We start from the raw sequence: 18,982 nt of genomic DNA on the forward strand, positions 1-18,982 counted from the left end.
GATTACATTGTTATTACTCAGAAATTGATGTCACGAGAATCCTAGATTTCCTGCAAATCCATATCCTCTCAATTCTCATGAACACTTGCTTCTTTTGTTGCCCACATTCGAATATGCCATGTAACATTCCACATTTTGATGAGATTATACTAACCATAATATTCCAGTGGAACACGAGGTGAAATTCATCGAAACCTAATAATTCAATATGTGTACTTAAATGGTTCATGTAAATCTGTTTAGCTTCAAAACTATAAATGTGTTTGTTTTTTTAAAGACGTCACAGAGGATGGATTTACTCATTAAATCACTGTGAAATTACTGTACTTATTACATATTCTCATACTGGGGGAAAATGTTGCCCTGTTGCTAGGAATGATCGAAGTAGAACAGGGATAATGAAAGGTTATAATTTTGATGAATGAAATTAATTTGGAATATAAATTTTAATGCTAATAGCCAAAAAATATTCACTTTATATAGTGTAAGCTGAACTGTTTCATCAGTCTTTTCCTGATTCATATTGACATCTTTGAAGAACAGCTCTCTTCCTCATACCCAAAGAATAATAATAATAATAATAATAATGATAATAATAATTTAACTTTATGTAGTACTTTTTTAAGAAAAGTGCTTTATAAAAGAAAATAAAACCAGGTAAGGCAGATGGAATGAGAACAAGGCAAAATAACATAAGATATACAGATAATAAAATGAATATGTATAAAATGAATTAATTGTGAAAAACAATCAAAATTAGGGTTGGGTGATATGTTAAAATTTTCCACCCGACTGACTGCCAAACACCTTTCATGCTGGTGGATGGCCGGGTAGACTAAGAGCTTCTGGCGTCACCATGTTAAACCTGCGGGTTACCTATCGGCAGTTGTATTTATCGATGACATACGCAGCCATGTCACTCCGAAAACAAAAAGAGTCATGGAGACAGGCCAGCAAGGTAAGAATTATTGAACATGCTAGGGACAAAGATGGCACCCCCAGCTCTGATAACACACTTTGCCGCTGAAGTTGTGAGCATGCACCAGCTACTGAAGCAGATGGATGCAGAACAGAGAACAGCACTTTATACACAGCTTGTTAAAACTGCCCTAGCTCTATGTTAAAGTAATAGTTATAAGGTCAAACCCCTGTTTTTTTCTATTTAATGTTGTAATACATAATATTCATCTAATGAATTGTCTTTTAAGTTACTTTCTATCAAAGAGTGAATTAAAACAATGGTGATTGATCATAAGACCCACTAATGAAAGCACTTCTACTTACCTTTTTCCAAGTATTCCAATCTGAGTATCTGCGCCGACATTCCTTCGTAATTTAAATATATCACCATGTTAGTGCTGCTGCTGACAGCGGTTGGTCTGCAGACAGGACTACTCGTGCTTGTAGTAAGGGCAGAAGTGTAATAGGAACATGTGTTTGTATGTATTTAAGAAGGTAACATTTAGGTGGACTGGAAGTAGAGAGGTGAGTGTATGTTAATAAAGTTTACAAAAGAGCAAAAGTCAACACAGAAAGTAACCATGAACGGAACATGATGGAGGGCTCTGAAAAAACAGGCTCACCTGCAATTACATCTTACCTCCAAAGAGGCTGCTAGAAACAACGTACAGTATCTCTATTCTTACGGAGTACAACTTTAAGTCTGAGGAGCGCCTAAACTTACAGTTTATAACTCATAATCGATCTCCCTCATGTCATCCACAATTGACTGTGTTAATTATCTTATTCATTTTGTGAATGTGAAGATCATGATTTAATTCCAGTTTACTACAGGATGGAATTTTTTTAATTATTATCACAATATTCAAGGAACATAATATTGCCTCAGCTTTATCCTTTGGGGTAGCCTTGGAAGCACTGAAGGCCTTTGGGATTTATCATTCAATGTGCCTCCACCAAAAGAAAGAAAAGGCAGCAGAGCTTCTTGTCCTTGGAAGGTCAAGTATGCCGAGAACATCTTTTCAAATAGATAGCAGGTTTTTTTTAAGAAGAAGGTGATAAGGCCTGGCGTATGCTAGCCAATTACTGTACATCAAGCAGAAATTGAGACATTTCTCTGTGACCTAGATCTCCCAACTCTGTCAACAACAGAAACTTGATGCCCTTTAATGAATGACATAAAGAATTTAAATTGGACAAATAACAATACTGGCAGTATGTACAAATTCAAGGTTTGCTAAAAAGCAACTTTTAAACCCCCTTGTTCCCCCAAAATGCAGAGACTCCCCCTTGTATTTTAAGCTGTATTAGGTGCCACAAAGCATCACTTTAGTAATCAATGTGATTGCAGAAATATAGCACTAATAGTTCCTTGAAAACTGTGTAGAAAAAACAAATTTTGTTATTACATTTACAAGAAAAAAGAATGGTCCAACGTCCTACATAATATAAAGGGCATATCACATAATGTTCGCACTAGGTTAATCTATATAATATTATTAAGAGAATGTATTGGACGCCCTCTAGACTGTATCCGGTTAAGCTTAAAAATGATCCAAGGTGCTGCCTCAAGGTATGGGACTTTTGGTCATCAGCTTACAACTTTATCTAGAAAATTGTTGGTTTAAAATCAATTTCCAACTGGCCACCATCAGCAACCGGCAACTGCAAATATCTTCACGCAGGTGTGTGTGCTGTGGCCCTACATGTATGTATATATACATGTTTTAAAGGTATTAACCGTATTTACATTGATTGTCGGTTTCACTACAGGCAGATTCACCTTTAGACAGTGGGCGGGGAAATAAAATCAATTAATCACGAGCCTACACAAAACTGTCTTGGTAAATTTTTCACTGTTCGAACAATCAACAACTCTGGTTTGGTTGAAATAAAACTGACAACACGTCTGACACGGATAATCTTATGTTGTGTGCTACATGTGTGATTCATCAGACGTTGTCTGGAGTTCATATGAGAAAATGGCTTGGCTTGTCTAAGTTCAGTAGTTCCATAGTGTGAGGGCTCTAATGGCAAAAGCCTGATCATCCTTTGTCACAAACCGAGACTTGGAAGTAACTAGAAGAGCTTCTTCTGTAAACCTTTATGGTTTAGAGGGCACATACCAGATCAATAAATCAGAGATATATTTAGGAGCAAGGTCATTTAAGGCCTTAAAAGCGGTGAAATTTTAAAATCAATCTGAAATCTAAGGGGGCCAGTTTAAGGTTGTAAGCACAGGGGAGATGTAATCTTGCCTCCTTGTCCTGGTAATGAGTCGAGCAGCAGCATTTTGTACCAGCTTAAGACGATGACGGGAGCCCTGCCTGATACCCCAGTAAAGTGCACTGCAATAATCAAGCCGAGGATTTAACATATTATTCAAAGAACAGCAGTTTTCAAAAGTAGATCAATTAAATCCTCTCATTAATAAGTGATTGCAAGCTATTTGACATTTATGACACAGTGCAGAACAGTCCTCGGCAGCAGGATATAGAGATGTAAAAAGTTAAGCATGGAGCGATATGAATCTATAACAATGTAGTATAATGAAGAAATGATTACCATTCAGTTTACTAGAGCACGGTCTGGGACAGAAGACAGCTAAGGTGAGAGTGTTCTTCAGCTTACGGACATGGCGACTGATAAGCCAGTCCTTGCTAAAATCACTACAGCATGCGTGAGCGTGCGCGCGTGCGTGTGAGCATGCGTGCGTGCGTGCGTGCGTGCGTGCGTGTGTGTGTGTATGTGTTTTTATGGACCTATGTGGATTATCCGACCACAGAGATAAAGATAAGATAGCTGAAGAGGTCATTGCTGTGATTGTCGATGCATACTGATTGTTTTGTGTGTGTGCGAGTGTGTGTGTGTGTGTGTGTGTGTGTGTGTGTGTGTGTGTGTGTGTGTGTGTGTGTGTGTGTGTGTGTGTGAATGCTTGTTGTGTCAGAAATAGTAAGATGTCGGGTAAAACCTTCAAAAGACTCACACACACATTTACATGTGAACCCTACTTTCTTGCCTAGGCTCTATATAATCACCAGTAAGTCCTGTCGGGCTTAACTCTTTACATTCACCCTCATCTAGGAATGACTTCTCTCTCACCAGCTGTAATCACTTGAGCTGTAGCTTGTCTCTTTTTTCCCCTCCCTTCCTCCATTTTCTTCTCAATTTAAGCCTGAGCATTGTAATCCTGTGCTGGGCCATGAACGTTATTAAGGAATCGCTTTCCAATACAATCTAACACTATAGCAGTGAACTCTATAATAGAGAAAAAGATGGAGGAAAAGACTAAAAAAGGTCAGGGTGGTAAGAAGGAAGAATAGTTTAAAGGTATAAATGTTTTTGGATGTCTTCTGGTTTGAATCCCTGAGCCTGTAAAATGAAGACGTCCAAGAACTACTGTTTGCGAGCGAGGCACATAAAACCTATACGATGTCGGTAGGAAGTTCTCAGTATGTGCAGATACTAGGAAAATTTAGTAGTGGTCCCCTAGTCAATGTGTAAAGTAACGTAGGGTTATCTTTGAGTGGTGGGATGTGCTTGTTTTTGTTTCTGTAAGACATTTCTTCAAATGTATCCTCCTGTCTACTTGCCTGCTTTGGATTCAGCAGCACTATGCAGTTCTAACCAAATGCCCTCCGCGGCTTACCAAATATTTGTACAGCCCACATCTGATCTATTTTAACTCCCCCTCCCTCACCCTCCCTTTCTTTATTTATCTCTCTTTCTTCTCCATCTCTACTCCGTCCAAGTGTTTATTTATAGCTGCATTTCAGATAAAAGTCCTGCCAGTCCATGTCCCTCCTCCTCCTAGCAAATTGAATGCCGATTTAAATGTTTAAAATAGAAAGACTGAAGGAGTAGAGCATGTGAGATGAGAGTAATCGGGTGGAATCAATGGAATAATGAGCAGAAGGAATAAATAGAGAGCTGAGAGGTCGGTTATGAATGCATGAGTTCAAATTGGGGATAAAGCTCAAGTTTGTTAGGCGTGGCTTTTACAAAACAAGTGATTTGCTTATATTACCTCAGAAGGATATATTTGTCGTCTTAATGATTTTTCATTATTTGCCTGACTTACTTATTATACAGCTAGAAGTAGGTCATAAAGGACATGTCTGGCATGCTGTATTTTATGCATGATACCGCTGTATTTGAAGATGTTATAATAGACTAAGATTTCCGAACCTTTGGTCAGGGAGGAGGCAATAAGCTAAAAAATATCCAGACATCGTTATTCTTTAAAGACTACGTGAGATACAAAATCCCTTCAGCATTTCTCTGTCTGGTGATCCAGAACCACCAACACCTCTGCAGGAGGACATCCAGGAGACATCATAATCCGATGTTCACCCTGTCCCTTAGGGTTACCCGGACACCCTGCAAAGGAAACTCATCTCAGCTCTGTGATCTCATTATTTCAGCCATACGTGGACCACGGAAAGTAGATGGACTTTAAATCGAAACCTTTGCCAACTTATCTTGTCCACTTGTATTTTTCAGTGGATCATTACATTAGTCAAGCCAAGTTGAACTTTATTTGTATAGCACATTTAAAACAACCACAGATGACCAAATACCAACTCAAATGAATTCAAATAATGATAGTAAAATAATTGAAGTATAACAGAAGATTAGGTCAAGGTGTCAAGTTTAGAATGCCAACAAGTAGAGGTAAGTCTTCAGTAGTGACGTAGTAGTAAGTAGTTAAATTATTCTGAGGTTATATGAATAGGGAAGCTGTTCCAGAGAGCTTAGTCACCGCAGTATCAGTCTGGATCTAGGAACATCCAGGAGCATCTGGTTGACTTCTGCTACTGTAGTTAATGTCGCACTTGCCCATTTAGTTCCCTAAAAATAAGCAACAAAATCTTATTACAGTAAATTTATTTAGCACCTTTATCGAAAGAAGATGCCACCCGAAATGTGCAAGAATCATGCGAGTACATAAAAAAACTGTTTCAAGTACTTCATTTTAGAAAGAAATGAGGGAGTAGCAAGCTGCTTGGCAGTAGCAGAGAGTAGAAGAAAGGCTGAGGTGGATGGATTGAGCAGGTCCTGGTTGTAGGAAGAGCCTGAGCCGTTTGCAGTATGGTAGGTAAGTGCCAATTACTTTTAATTACAATTACTTAAATTTTCAAATTTGGATCTGATCAGTTTAGTGTGGGAGAACTTGATCATTATTACAGACATGATGTAGAAACCCACCAATCCTAAAGGAAAAAAGTAAAAACTTTACATCGTTCTTGCAGTTCTCTACATCTTGGAAGAAGAATGCTTGGTAGTTAGTTTGACATATACAAACGTAGATATGAACCTATCTGACTCACTTACAACTATTCAGAACATAGGTGCTTATTCTGGCTCCCTAATTGGTTAAACGGTTTTGTCAGTCTACCCTACCCAGGTAGGAAGGAGGGAAAGCCTGCAGTGATGCGGCGGTATTTTGAATTCTTCTGCTTTTCCTAAACACAAGTCCTATAGGTGGCTCATAGTTTGTTTCTGACACTCATACTCTCAAAATAACTACTTGCTGGTATCACATCACTTACTGTTAAAGTGTAACTGTTGGCTGACTCACTGTTGGATGTGGTCAGTCAACAATGTGCAGTAGCAATGCATTTTTTTTTAAAGTTTTGGATTATCCAATTTATATCAAACTACAAAGCTATTACCCAAGCCTTGTAAACATATTAATACACAAGTCAACTTACAAATCACATTAGAGGGATAGACCATCCATTTACTAACACAGCCGTTAGGAACTGCAAGATATAGGGTGTGTTTGTGTCAGCGTGTATGAGTCCATGTGTGTTGATGTTTTCATCTTTGTGTAATGTGTAATTTCCATCAGCAGCTCCTAAAACTACACTCCTCAGGGTCCACATTATATCCAAGTCACAGGACAGAAGGTGCCTCCAGACTCTCTCTGTCTCTCTATCTCACACACGCAGACGAACATTGTTAAATCACAACAAAGAATACAAGGCTTTTGCTCCCTGCTGAAAGACAGACATATAGGTGTTTCAGGGTTGCAGAAAAGCAAGCCTGTGGGATGTTAAGGAGACATTAGGCGACACAATAAGAGGTGACAGAAATACAGGACCTGAAAATGAACAGCAGCATCAAACTAAAAAGGAGGGGAGATTGTTTTTTTTCTTTCCAGTTTGTTATCTTATATCAGTGTGAGAAACCTTCTGCAGGAGGCCTGATGATTGTTGTGTCAGTTGCAGATGACACAGCATGGCACTGCACAATGTATACCACTTATGATCCAGATTCATAACCCTCTCCAGGCAAAACACAGACTACACAGATGTCTGACTATTCCTGTACTTTCTTGACCGTCCCATTTCTCCTACCGGCTAAAGTAAAACAGTTTCTTATGCCGTGTACTAAGCTGAAGTTTGCCATAGAAGTTTGCCATAGATGCACAGAGCAGTGTTGTTCATGTCATGTGTGTGTGTGTGTATGTTTATATATATATATATATATATATATATATATATATATATATATATATATATATATATATATATATATATATATAAGCTGCATTACTTGCAACAATTCTAATCACAATTACTTTTGCTAAATACCAGTAGCATGTTTTTTGGTCACAAATCACTATTCTCATTAATGGTGTCCGTATTTATTTAGAATATATTCACAATCATTCAATTATGTATAATTGTCCAGTAGTAACATTGTGCAATACAGGTGCTGTTGAACCCATTTCTATATCCTCATAGCTACCCAATAAGACATTGCAGTTATTACAGTACATCTGAAATACCCTTACAATTTCACTAAAATGAATAATGGATACGATTTTTAATAATAAATAATTGGATTAGTACTGTAACTGCTTTGCTGGATTACAGAGAACCACTTTTAAAATGATTGTTAAGACAGAAATAGAACATGAGTCACATGGCTGATCTCCTCATCCTCCAGTCTCCACTGGACAATGAGTTGCAGCCCACGAGCAACAGACAGTCATAGAATAGAACTCAGTGAAACTTCACACCAGATTGATGTCCAGATATCACAACCAACAGTTGTGTGGCGAATTCAGTAGAATTGCAGTACTATAAAAAAAGCAGTAAAATAATTTAAGTTTTGCTAGTATCACCAAACTTGTGGATATAAAAGCTTAATTCACATAGCTATGATGATGTGTGCAGAATGTTGTAGATTTAGATAGATTTCATAGTTTGTAGCGTCCATCAGAAACTGGAGTAAGAAGACTGTAGTAGACCTTCATCCTTTTGGTTTTTGCTTAGTTACTCAGCCAATCATTTGGGTACATATCAAGAAAGTCCATCACACTTTACCTCTAGCAGATTCATATGAGGTGTCATGTGGAGCTATTTTTTTTTATACAGATTTCTGCAGAGCACATTGTCTCAGAGTACACAAAGTTCCCATGGATCCTTAAAAAGTCTTAAAAGGCATTGAATTCAATAATCAAAAAAAACAAGGCTCTTATTAAAATGTCTTAAATCAAACGCTCAAAGGTTAACACATTTACCATACCATACAATACTATTTTTCTGACATAATTAGTGTCAAATCCCAATAAATTGGTTACATTTAGTTTTTTTAATATCATACAGAATGCCTCTTGCCGTAATATCACGCAGGTCACCATAGCGAAACCAACGGAACAGTCATGTGGTTGTGGCCTGGGATGCACAGAGCAGATGAACGTTTTTTTTTTGTTTTTTTTTCCATTGTTGTGAAATTGGTCTTAAATTTCATTCAAGGTGGCGGCATTAAAAAGGCCTTAAAAAGTCTTGAATTTAACTTGGCTTAAGCTGTAGAAACACGAGTACTACAGCATGCAAAATGAAGCTATATTTCCCCCATCATAGCAATTACACTTTCCTTTTTTCTGCTTACCTCTGCAGCTTACTTTCTCTTCATATAACCATCATAAGCATGTAAATTAACAATAAGAAGCAGCTTCTGATAATGGCATACATGACATACAGCTGTAGTAGCAGACAATTTACCACCTGCTGCTACAGTGTCTTGTAGATGAACCAGTAAATGTAAAAGTACTTTTCTAGGAATAACATCAACTAAGGTTCATATTACATGTGTGTGCATGTGGGAGAGAAATAGGACTGTTGTTTGTTAGCCACCAGGCCTTATAGAATGGTATTATCCTCAGCAGTAATGATGTTTTTCCCACTTCACTATATCACATCCATACACTGATTAAAAGGCACATAGGTCAGCTTTAATGTGTGATTTGCCTCAAGCGACTTAAATGTAATTACATGTGTGTGCATGTGTCTAACGTGCACATCAGCATGTGTTTCTCAAGCAATTGAAAACAACAGCCAGATCACCTTCCAGGCAGCCTCCCTTTTAGTGAGATCAGTACTTCCCCAGATCTAAGGCTTTTTGAAAGCCGTCATCATCCACAGTGACTTTCAACCCTTAGCAGATGACCATGGGTCAGATGAGATCAACAGATTACAACGGGCCACGGATACATCATTGCCCACTCAGGCACATACACACAAAGACAACAGTTTAACATATTTTTACTCTGCTTTCTGTGCACGCAACCCTTGGAGACCACTGTTCATTTCTGAGGGAATGTGCAGGATATTTAAACTCGAATTAGGGTTTTTTTATATAGAAAATGTGTCACATTTGCAGCCAGACAGAGGCTGCAATTTGACGTCCTGTCTATGTGTAACCGAGGCGTTATATTCTTCCTTTCCACGTTAATGATCAGAGTGTGGCTGTTGTTACTGCGGACAGGGTCCTTTGACCTTCTAGCGGAAGTGGTGTAGGCAGTAAGGGAATCTGAACAAAGTTGATCAGCTGGAGATGCATTATAGACACAGATGTAAACAGAGATGTGTCTCAGCTGTCCACTGGTATTCTAATCACTTAAACACATTTTAAAACCAAGTATAAACAGGGCCATGTAATGGATAATACCCACAGTGCATCAGATGGTTCTGGCCTCCCCGTTGTCCATTAATCCCTGATCATGGACACCTCAAAGGGCATTATCCCACTTTGTTATTATGTACGAAGGCACCTACATAATTTTTGAACTTACAGAGGCCAATGTTCCTGAAAGGCTCAGTGTGTATTTTGTTTATGTAATATACAGTGTGTTATAGCAACCAATATTGCTGTAAGATGGATAAATTCACCACTTAACTGGAGCATTTAATTTATGGTTTCAAGGCAAGATGTACCAAAATGTTAACAACTGACACTTTATTAGGTGAATGAAGCCCCTTTCACACATGCACTGCACACCTGACATTTTCTAATCATTAAATATTGGAGTCAGTCGGACCGGGATAAGAAGGGGTTTACCCTCACGGCTCCCTAGTACAAAGAATGGTAATCTCATGCGTGAATACTGCCACTCATCCTCCTTTGTATCCAAAGAATTGAATGGGGCGTTTTGATGACGTTTATATTGTGCATCAGCTAACCCCCAATAGTGAAAAGAAGGGTGAGGGTGGGCTCACTAAGGACTGACACCAAGATCATCAGACAAATTCAACAGCGAGGGACACACGCACACGCACGCGTTCTACCCAGCAAAAAAAGCGTGGACAAACTTGTTTCTGTGTAGACCGGTGTGGATTTTTCTTTCTCCTAAAGTGTCAGAAAGGTTAAATATGTTATTATTTGCCTCTGAGGTCCACAGATATCCTCAACATCTTTTGTTTGTGTGTGTGAAAATTCAAAGGGAATTTGTGTCTGGAATTATGTGGACATGTTTACCACCAGTTAACTCTCTGTGCTGGGCTGTTACAGTTGTAAAAGTGCTTAACTCTCCTCTGATACTGAGGTTTCCAGGGTGTTTTTGTTCGATGTTCTATTAAAGTGAATAAGGTGGCGTGGGTAGACGTTAGCAGCACTGCTCTGTCAGAGGAAAATTACTGATCAGGCCTTAAAACCAGCTCTAGGCTTTTAGAGACAAAACTACCTATTGCACAAACACACATGTAGGCAACCACATTAAGGAAAATAGAGTTTCTGGTTTGAGCAAAAGTGTTTGTGTATGAGATGACTGTTGGATTAGAAATTGGTCTCTTATGGATTTCTCCTTGAACAATCTACACAAAATCACGACTCTAGAAGAAAGCTGTTGCTATTGAACTGACAAAACTTGATGTTTATATGACATATATATATGAAAATTAAACTGGTGCATTTCATGTATATGCTGTACGGAAAAGGATTTCTCTGTTATATACTATTCATGAGTATTAGAAAATAAAGACCACCAACACAATGGGCCTCGGAATGCACAATGTCTCAGCAAAAGCTATTTTTTTAAGATTTCCTTTGATGAATTCAAGTTATTTTAGACCTTCACATTGCGAAATGTCTTGTGACTTAGAGTTTGGAACTCACTCATCATCACTCGTCTTCAACCGCTTATCCGGGGTTGGGTCGCTGGAGCAGCAACCTCTGGAGATATAATCTCTCCACCTAGTCCTGGATATTCCCCGAGGTCCCGGATTTACCTTCATACTCAGCTCTGTTTTCTTCACAACGGTGAGGTAGAGCAACTGCAACACCGCCCCTGCTGCTCGGATTCTCCAGCCAAACTCACGCTCCATCCTCCCCTCACTCGTGATCAAGATCCCGAGGTACTTGAACTCCTTCACTTGGGGTAAGTACTCATTCCCTACCTGGAGTAAGCAATCGACCGCTTTCCTGCTGAGAGCCATGGCCTCAGATTTAGAGGTGCTGATCCTCATCCCAGCCGTTTCGGCTGCGTACCGATCCAGTGAGTGCTGAAGGTCACTGACCGACGATGCCATCAGGACCACATCATCTGCAAAAAGCAGAGGCGAGATCCTCAGCCCACCGAACTGCAACCCCTCCCCACCACGACTACGGACACAGCTCTCGCTTTGAGTATACAGAGATTGGATGGCCGACAGAAGTGATCCCCTCACCCCATACTCCCACAGCACCTCCCACAGTATCTCCCGGGGGACCCGATCATATGCTTTCTCCAGATCCACAAAGCACATGTTGACTGGATGGGCATACTCCCAAGCCCCCTCCAGGATCCTTGCGAGAGTGAAGAGCTTCTCCGTTGTTCCACGTCCAGGACGGAATCTGCATTGTTCCTCTTCAATCTGAGGTTCGACTATAGGACGAACCCTCCTTTCCAGCACCTTGGAGTAGACTTTACCAGGGAGGCTGAGTAGTGTGATAACCCTGTAATTGGCACGCGCCCTCTGGTCCCCCTTTTTAAACAGGGGAAACACCACCCCAGTCTGCCACTCCCTTGGCACTGTCCCAGACTTCCACGTAATGTTGAAGAGACGTGTCAACCAAGACAGCCCCTCGGAACCCAAAGCTTTCAGAATTTCTGGATGAATCTTATCAATCCCTAGGGCTTTGCCACTGTGGAGTTGTTTGACTACCTCAGTGACTTCCGGCAGAGATATTGACAATGATTCCCCATCAGCCTCCAACTCTGCCTCTACAAAAGAGAGCCTGTTAATCCGCTCCTTACACCTCCCGATTACCTCATCGGCTGAGGTCACCAGCGTCCCGTCCTTACTGTAAACAGCTTGGACGGTTCCCCGTTCCCCCCTCCTGAGGTCCCGAAAGTCCTTCTCCATGACTTCCCCGAACTTCTCCCCAGCCGCTGCTTTGCCTCTGACACAGCAGAGGATGCAGCCCTTCTGGCCCGTTGGTACCTTGCAACTGCCTCCGGAGACTTCTGGGCTAACATATCCCGGAAGGACTCCTTTTTCAATCACACAGCTTCCCTGACCACCGGTGCCCACAACGGTGTTTGAGGGTTACCACCACTTGAAAAGGCTCTCTCTTCCTCTTCCTCCTACTTCCATAGAGTCTTTGTGAATCAGGGCGTTTGGAACTTTTTGAGCAAAATATTGACCATGTGCCTGCTCCCTTGTTGTAATGATAGAGACCCACAGGAGAGCAATCAGCTTGTGCACGTTCCCCTGGTCTCTTTCTCTCCCCCTCATTTTGTACATCAAAGCCCTAGTGTTTGCCTGAATGCCACCAGAAATGCTCTCTCCATGGAAACACACTAAACTGCCGCCATTCAGCATAAAGATAATGGACCCTTCTTTACTCACCAATTTACTTTGAAAATTAATTAAATCTTCCTTATTTAGGTTTTAGGTCTCTCTTGGGCATTGAGCATGAGAGGACTGTGTTTGTATAGTTTACGTGTGCCAGAGAGAGATGGAGAGAATATGTCTTTGTGTTGGCAAGTGTGTGCATGAAATACTATAATGTCTGTGGAGGATGATGAAGGCCGGGAGACAGGGAGGAGAGCTCCCTTAATGCATGAAAACCTCAACTCGTAGGTTCTAGACTGTTGAAATCTGCGTGCAGGGATTTAATCAATTTTTTTATGAACTGATTTAAGTGATACGGCTCAGGACAAAAGTGAAAGAGTGAAAGACATAGGTACATGTTCACATTTAAGACAACAAAAACATAAAAAGCAAACAAAAAATAAATGGATAAAAATAAACAGGACAGCGATGAGCAGGAAGTAATAGTACAATATCACACTAGTGAACGCTAATTGTAATTGGATAACAGTCGTAACAATTATTGAAAAAACAGGACTTCTAATAATAATAATTTCTATAAACATATTAGTAACAAAACTATACAAATATAGTAACAATAATATATCCATAAGTAAGTAATTTGCATAAAAGAATTATATTATTGTTATCATTACATTGCAATTTTAAAAACCATCAGCATATTAACATCATCGCGTCATCTCAAATTTATTATTTAGAAGGAAAAAAAAGTAAAGCGCTGGCAAGGGTCAATATACTAAAAGTTGTTATATAAATATTAATTGATATATTATTACAATATTTATAACAATGACAGTAGTTAACAATAGTTAATGGTAGCTTAAATAGATAATAATCACAATAACAAAAATATACAGTGAGAAGGAAAAAAATTGAGAAGAGAACAAAAAAAATGTATGCGTGTAGGGACTCTACACTGTTTTAATGGGTTCACCTTAATGCCCCGAGCTATTCTGTGATAGCCACGTCCGGCTGTTAGTGACTCTCTGAAATAATAGTTGTAACACGAAAAAAACTGTCTTGATAGCTTATTTAATGTATGCAAAAAAAAAAGTGACGGAAAAAAATATATATATACATTTTCTTTTACAGAAATTGTGCTATATTGTAATATATATCGTTATCAGGATATGAAATGGCCCATATCTTGATGTGAGATTTTGGTCATATCACCCTGCCCTACCATATTTACATACAGTATAGACACCCATACACACACACACATAATGTAGTAACAATTATGATTAATAATAAATCAGTAATTGATTTTATCATTTAATGAATTCAATTTATCGTTTATATATTTGCATGCTTATAAGAGGGGGGAAATTGTTATGGTTCTCAGACAAAAAGGACACAGTTCAACTAAATGGGAGAAAGGATCAGGATTGTAAAAAGATGGGGATAGTTTTCTTGGCAATAGTAAGGGCTGGGATGAGTAAATTATTGCTTGATCTGGATGGGCTGAGTTCTGATGTGTCGCCTAGTAAGCAGATTGTGGGGGATAAGGGCAAATGGCTGCCCGGGAAAACAGAGAGGGATCTTTTTCAGACTTGTTGTACATTTTGAGGAATAATTATTGATTTCAAAATCCCTTTGGCAAAATCCTCAGAGATTATTATAATATTGCTCTGTTGCTTTCTTTTTCTCATGGACTGCTTTCTTTCTTACTTTCTTTCCACTTTTTGAGAGAATGGTATAAAGTGAATATTACCAACAGAGGAAATGGAACAACACATTTCTATGATTTCAACCAGTCATAATCTATTGTAGTAAGAGTTTTTTAGGATGTGTGGCTGTCTGACTCACGCAGCCAGGTTAAAGGGAAACACCACCCAAATGAAAATTTCCAATTTTATTTTCATGGCTTAGGAAAGTTCAATCAATATTTGTGAACTATTTAAACTTTGAGCTTCTCTCTCTCTCAAGCCAGACAATAGAGAAGTCAGTCTCCGACCTGTGGTGTAAACATCAAGTATAAAGTGTGGAGCTGCTCCATGATGAGTGAATGGGAGACTGATTTTGTTTCTTTTATTTTTTATATACCCAAATGAGTTTTATTCTATTGTAGTGATGTCAGTTGTGAAACAACACGTTTCCATGTATACTCAAAACATTCCCCTGGGTGCTCCCACTGTCTCTCACAATTCATTGTTTATGTAGCAGCTCCACACTGTATACCTGATGACATCACACATTTCAATTTAAGCAGTCTAGATTTTGGATTTAGATTTGTTTTATTGCTGAAACTAAGTACATGTTTAGTAACTTGGGACAGGATACTGACACTGCTCTAAGCAGACAAACCAGGAGTGTAAATAATTCAACAACAGGCACAACTAAGGTTTCAAGTTATGGAGGCCTCATGGCAATAAATGTAAATAATGGCACCCACTCAATAATTGGATTTATTCAGTCAGATATAGACTGGACTACTAATTGAATATTAAGATCTAAATGGTGTAATTCCACCCGCTACCTCTCCAAACTACTCGTCAGTAACCACCATTAAGAATAGGCTCTATAGATACAAATTAAGCATTCTGAAGATACATTGCACCTCAGATTAATCCAGAAGCTGATTTTGGTGCAGAGTTTAGGAGAAAGTTTGAACTAATACCATTTTTGTAGTTTTTGTGAGATAATATGATTGTGAGCCAGCCAATCAAAGATTTGATGAGCAGCAGCCTGCAAATACGATAATCCATCTTTCTCAGCAGTTGTAGTAGTTGTAGTAATTTTAGTAATTATTGCTCATCATACAGAGTCAGAAAGGAATCACTTTAACTGAATAATGGGGATTGTGCAAAATCTTCCAGCACTGGTGCATGCTGCATGCAACCTGTCATTAGGTAAACAAAGCGCACATCAGGCACCTGGATTTCCATATCGGCAAAAAATATGGTCTTGGCAGTGTCATTTCTTTGAAAAGAAAGCAGCATATTGTGAATATGCCCTAGCAGAACTTCCTGTTTCCCATCCTTATTATGTTTTGGTAGTGATGTAATGATGTAGATGGAGAACAAAGCAAAGAACCTGCAGCTTTTTAGACACCCCCCCCCCCCCCCCCCCCCCCTGTAGTGATGAGACCCCCCCTGTACGCGGATGTGGTTAAGCTACCAGACTATTTTTATATGGTTGTGTGTGTCATAGCAGATGGCAGCCCAGCCACTCTCTTTACTCAGGTACGTTTCACATTCACAGGAAGACACACACACTCCATTCATCTACTACCCTCAGGGAGACAGAGTGTCCTGCTGGCTGTGAGTGTTTGATGTTGAAATGGTCCACCCCGGCTTCATAAGAGCCCCCTATTGCAGGAGAAATGGTCCAAATGTCACACTCCACCCTCCACTGTGTGTGTGTGTGTGTGTGTGTGTGTGTGTGTGTGTGTGTGTGTGTGTGTGTGTGTGTGTGTGTGTGTGTGTGTGTGTGTGTGTGTGTGTGTGTGTGTGTGTGTGTGTGTGTGTGTGTGTGTGTGTGTGTGTGTGTGTGTGTGTGTGTGTGTGTGTGTGTGTGTGTGTGTGTGTGTGTGTGTGCGCGTCTGTGTCTGTGTGTGTGTGTGTGTGTGTGTGTGTGCGTGCGTCGTGCATGTAACAGTATGTGGTGTGAGGGAGCTATTTCTGGAATACAAAATGAGGTCACAGATGGAAAGGGCTAAACTTACTGATTGATAGTGATTTCTGTTCTGTTGATCTCACACCACTACATGACAGCGCCACAGTGTGCGGTGCACTACTTACTACTTATTACTGGTAATTAGGGCTGTCATGGTAACCGCGATATTTACAAGCCAATTGCAGGGAATGACATGGAACTGAAATATTCACATATATTATTGTTATTTAAATTAATGATGAAAACAAGAGTTAAGAGTGCAATTGTCCCCGCTACTGCAGGGGATGTTTACATCACATGATCTACCACTGCCTTTAAAGTAGGGGTGCTACGGATAAAAAAAAAACCTCACCATTGGATCGTTTCTCATATCAGAGTCACGGATCAGGTCATTTTTTGGATCAGCAAAAAAAAAAAAAGACATGACAGATCAACAAAGGTTTTGTTTATTAACACTTGTTAAATTAATATATGTCTGCAGCTGAGTGCACCGATGGCGTGATGGCTTTGGCCCGGTCGGATTGTGTGGTAAAGGGCTGCTTAAATGCCACGGTGATAAGCGTTTGTTGAGCAGCCTCCGTTTTCACTCCGGTCAATGAAACACTGAGGTGATGACGCTTCAAATGCGTGCACGCTTGAAGTGTTTCCACTGTCATATGGCTTTCTTGTGCCATAGTGCCTACATATCGTCACGTTTTATCCACTTACCTGGTGAGATAAAAAAAAAATTAAAAAACAGTTGTTATAACAAAAAAACTCAAAGGGGTGATGACGTATAAGCAAGAAGCATTCGAGCCGAGGATCGGATCATTTCAAGTAATGTGAGTGCAAGCGGGCCTGGGCCTTGGGGGTCAATCTCCCTAAAGCAGGGCACGGGTCATCTGGGCCAAGTGTATTAACCCATTCTAACATACCACGGTTAAAATTGCTTCACCGCCCTACTGTTGATTACAGATACTAGTGACTGGAAATGTGATTGTCCATCAAAATGTTCCTTGAGTGTTTTTGGAAAGGAGTGTAAATCAACAACAAGACAGAAAAAGCCTTTGGGAGATGTGGCACATCCGCATGACATACACTCACATGAACGTAGCGCATACACACATCTTGTGTTGGACTCTTCAGGCTATAGGTCAGTGAGTGCCAGACAGTAACAGAATAATGTAGTTAACCTCTGCTTAAGGTTGTTGCACAGCAAAATGACATCAAACCTCATCTGTTCTGTCACACGACATGGAGTAAACATGTATATAGTAGGAGATGAGGTTTGTTTGAAAAGGTTCTGTCACCTTGTTCTGCATTTGTCACTCCTCTATGTTGCCTGACTTGAAATACACAGAGTAGGACAAGGGCAGTGTTACACTAGACTACACTTGACTTTGTCTATACAAACCACAGTTCACTCTTGCCTGCAGATTTGTATTTTTGGGAAAAATATATATTCTATTTGCTATGTTTATGTTATGTTCTAGTAGTTCTTTTTATGGGGAAAACTTCGCCCATTTATGGTTAAAATGACAAACTAGTGGTGAGTCATATCCATCAGAGCAAGCTTATTGACATTTCACTTTTTGCCCTCACTTATTCTGCTGACAGCTCTACACTAACTTTAGCTTTGTACAGGTCTGGTTAGAGCTTTTAACATGAGGGCTTTTTACACTGCACTTAGCCCCATGCTAAGTGAGCTGTTAGCCTGAGGCTAAGAAAGCTTTCACGCTGGAACAATCCTGCTAAATTCTAAAGTTGGCTAACCCTGACTTTAGCAAGGGGCTCGCTGTCCCTGCTCGGGAGCAGCGTTAGCATGGAGTTTGTAGGGTTTTCCACTGAAAATCGACTAAACATGGGGCTAAAACTTGCCGGTTTGAAATAGAGCTACAGTAAACAATGGAATTTTCGCACATCTTTGTTATCCAATCACACAACTCTGGCACCTCATCAGTAGATGTCTGCTTTTTAATACTACTAACCAAAATCAGTATTGTGTCCAAGTCTGTTTCCCTGTTTACCTCCTGGAGTATGACACTTTTTGGAGTATGTTTTTGCATTCTCCATTCACATCCATGAAATGTTTAGCATTTGAACTAACGTTACTAATGTGATTAATACAGATTTGGGTGATGAATTGCCCGCCAGTAGTAGTGGAACTAGTAGTAGTAGTCGTAAAATTTTGATACACTTGGCATTTTAACTGACAAATTCCAAATACTAATACCTATCTGCTAGCTGTCGGCCATTCATATGCTAAACTAGCTAGCTACAGTAGCATGCTGCGCCCAAAATTTCTCTGGTCACGCTGT

General features: G+C 39.7%; 1 protein-coding gene across 1 annotated transcript in view; it reads left to right on the forward strand.

Moving 5' to 3' along the window:
- The window catches only part of itfg1 (integrin alpha FG-GAP repeat containing 1), a 189,529-nt gene that overhangs the window by 87,101 nt on the left and 83,446 nt on the right, over positions 1–18,982 (forward strand). The gene's annotated exons all lie outside the window — the stretch shown is intronic.

Source organism: Echiichthys vipera, assembly GCF_963691815.1.
Source record: "Echiichthys vipera genome assembly, chromosome: 1".
Classification (NCBI taxonomy): Eukaryota; Metazoa; Chordata; class Actinopteri; order Perciformes; family Trachinidae; genus Echiichthys; species Echiichthys vipera.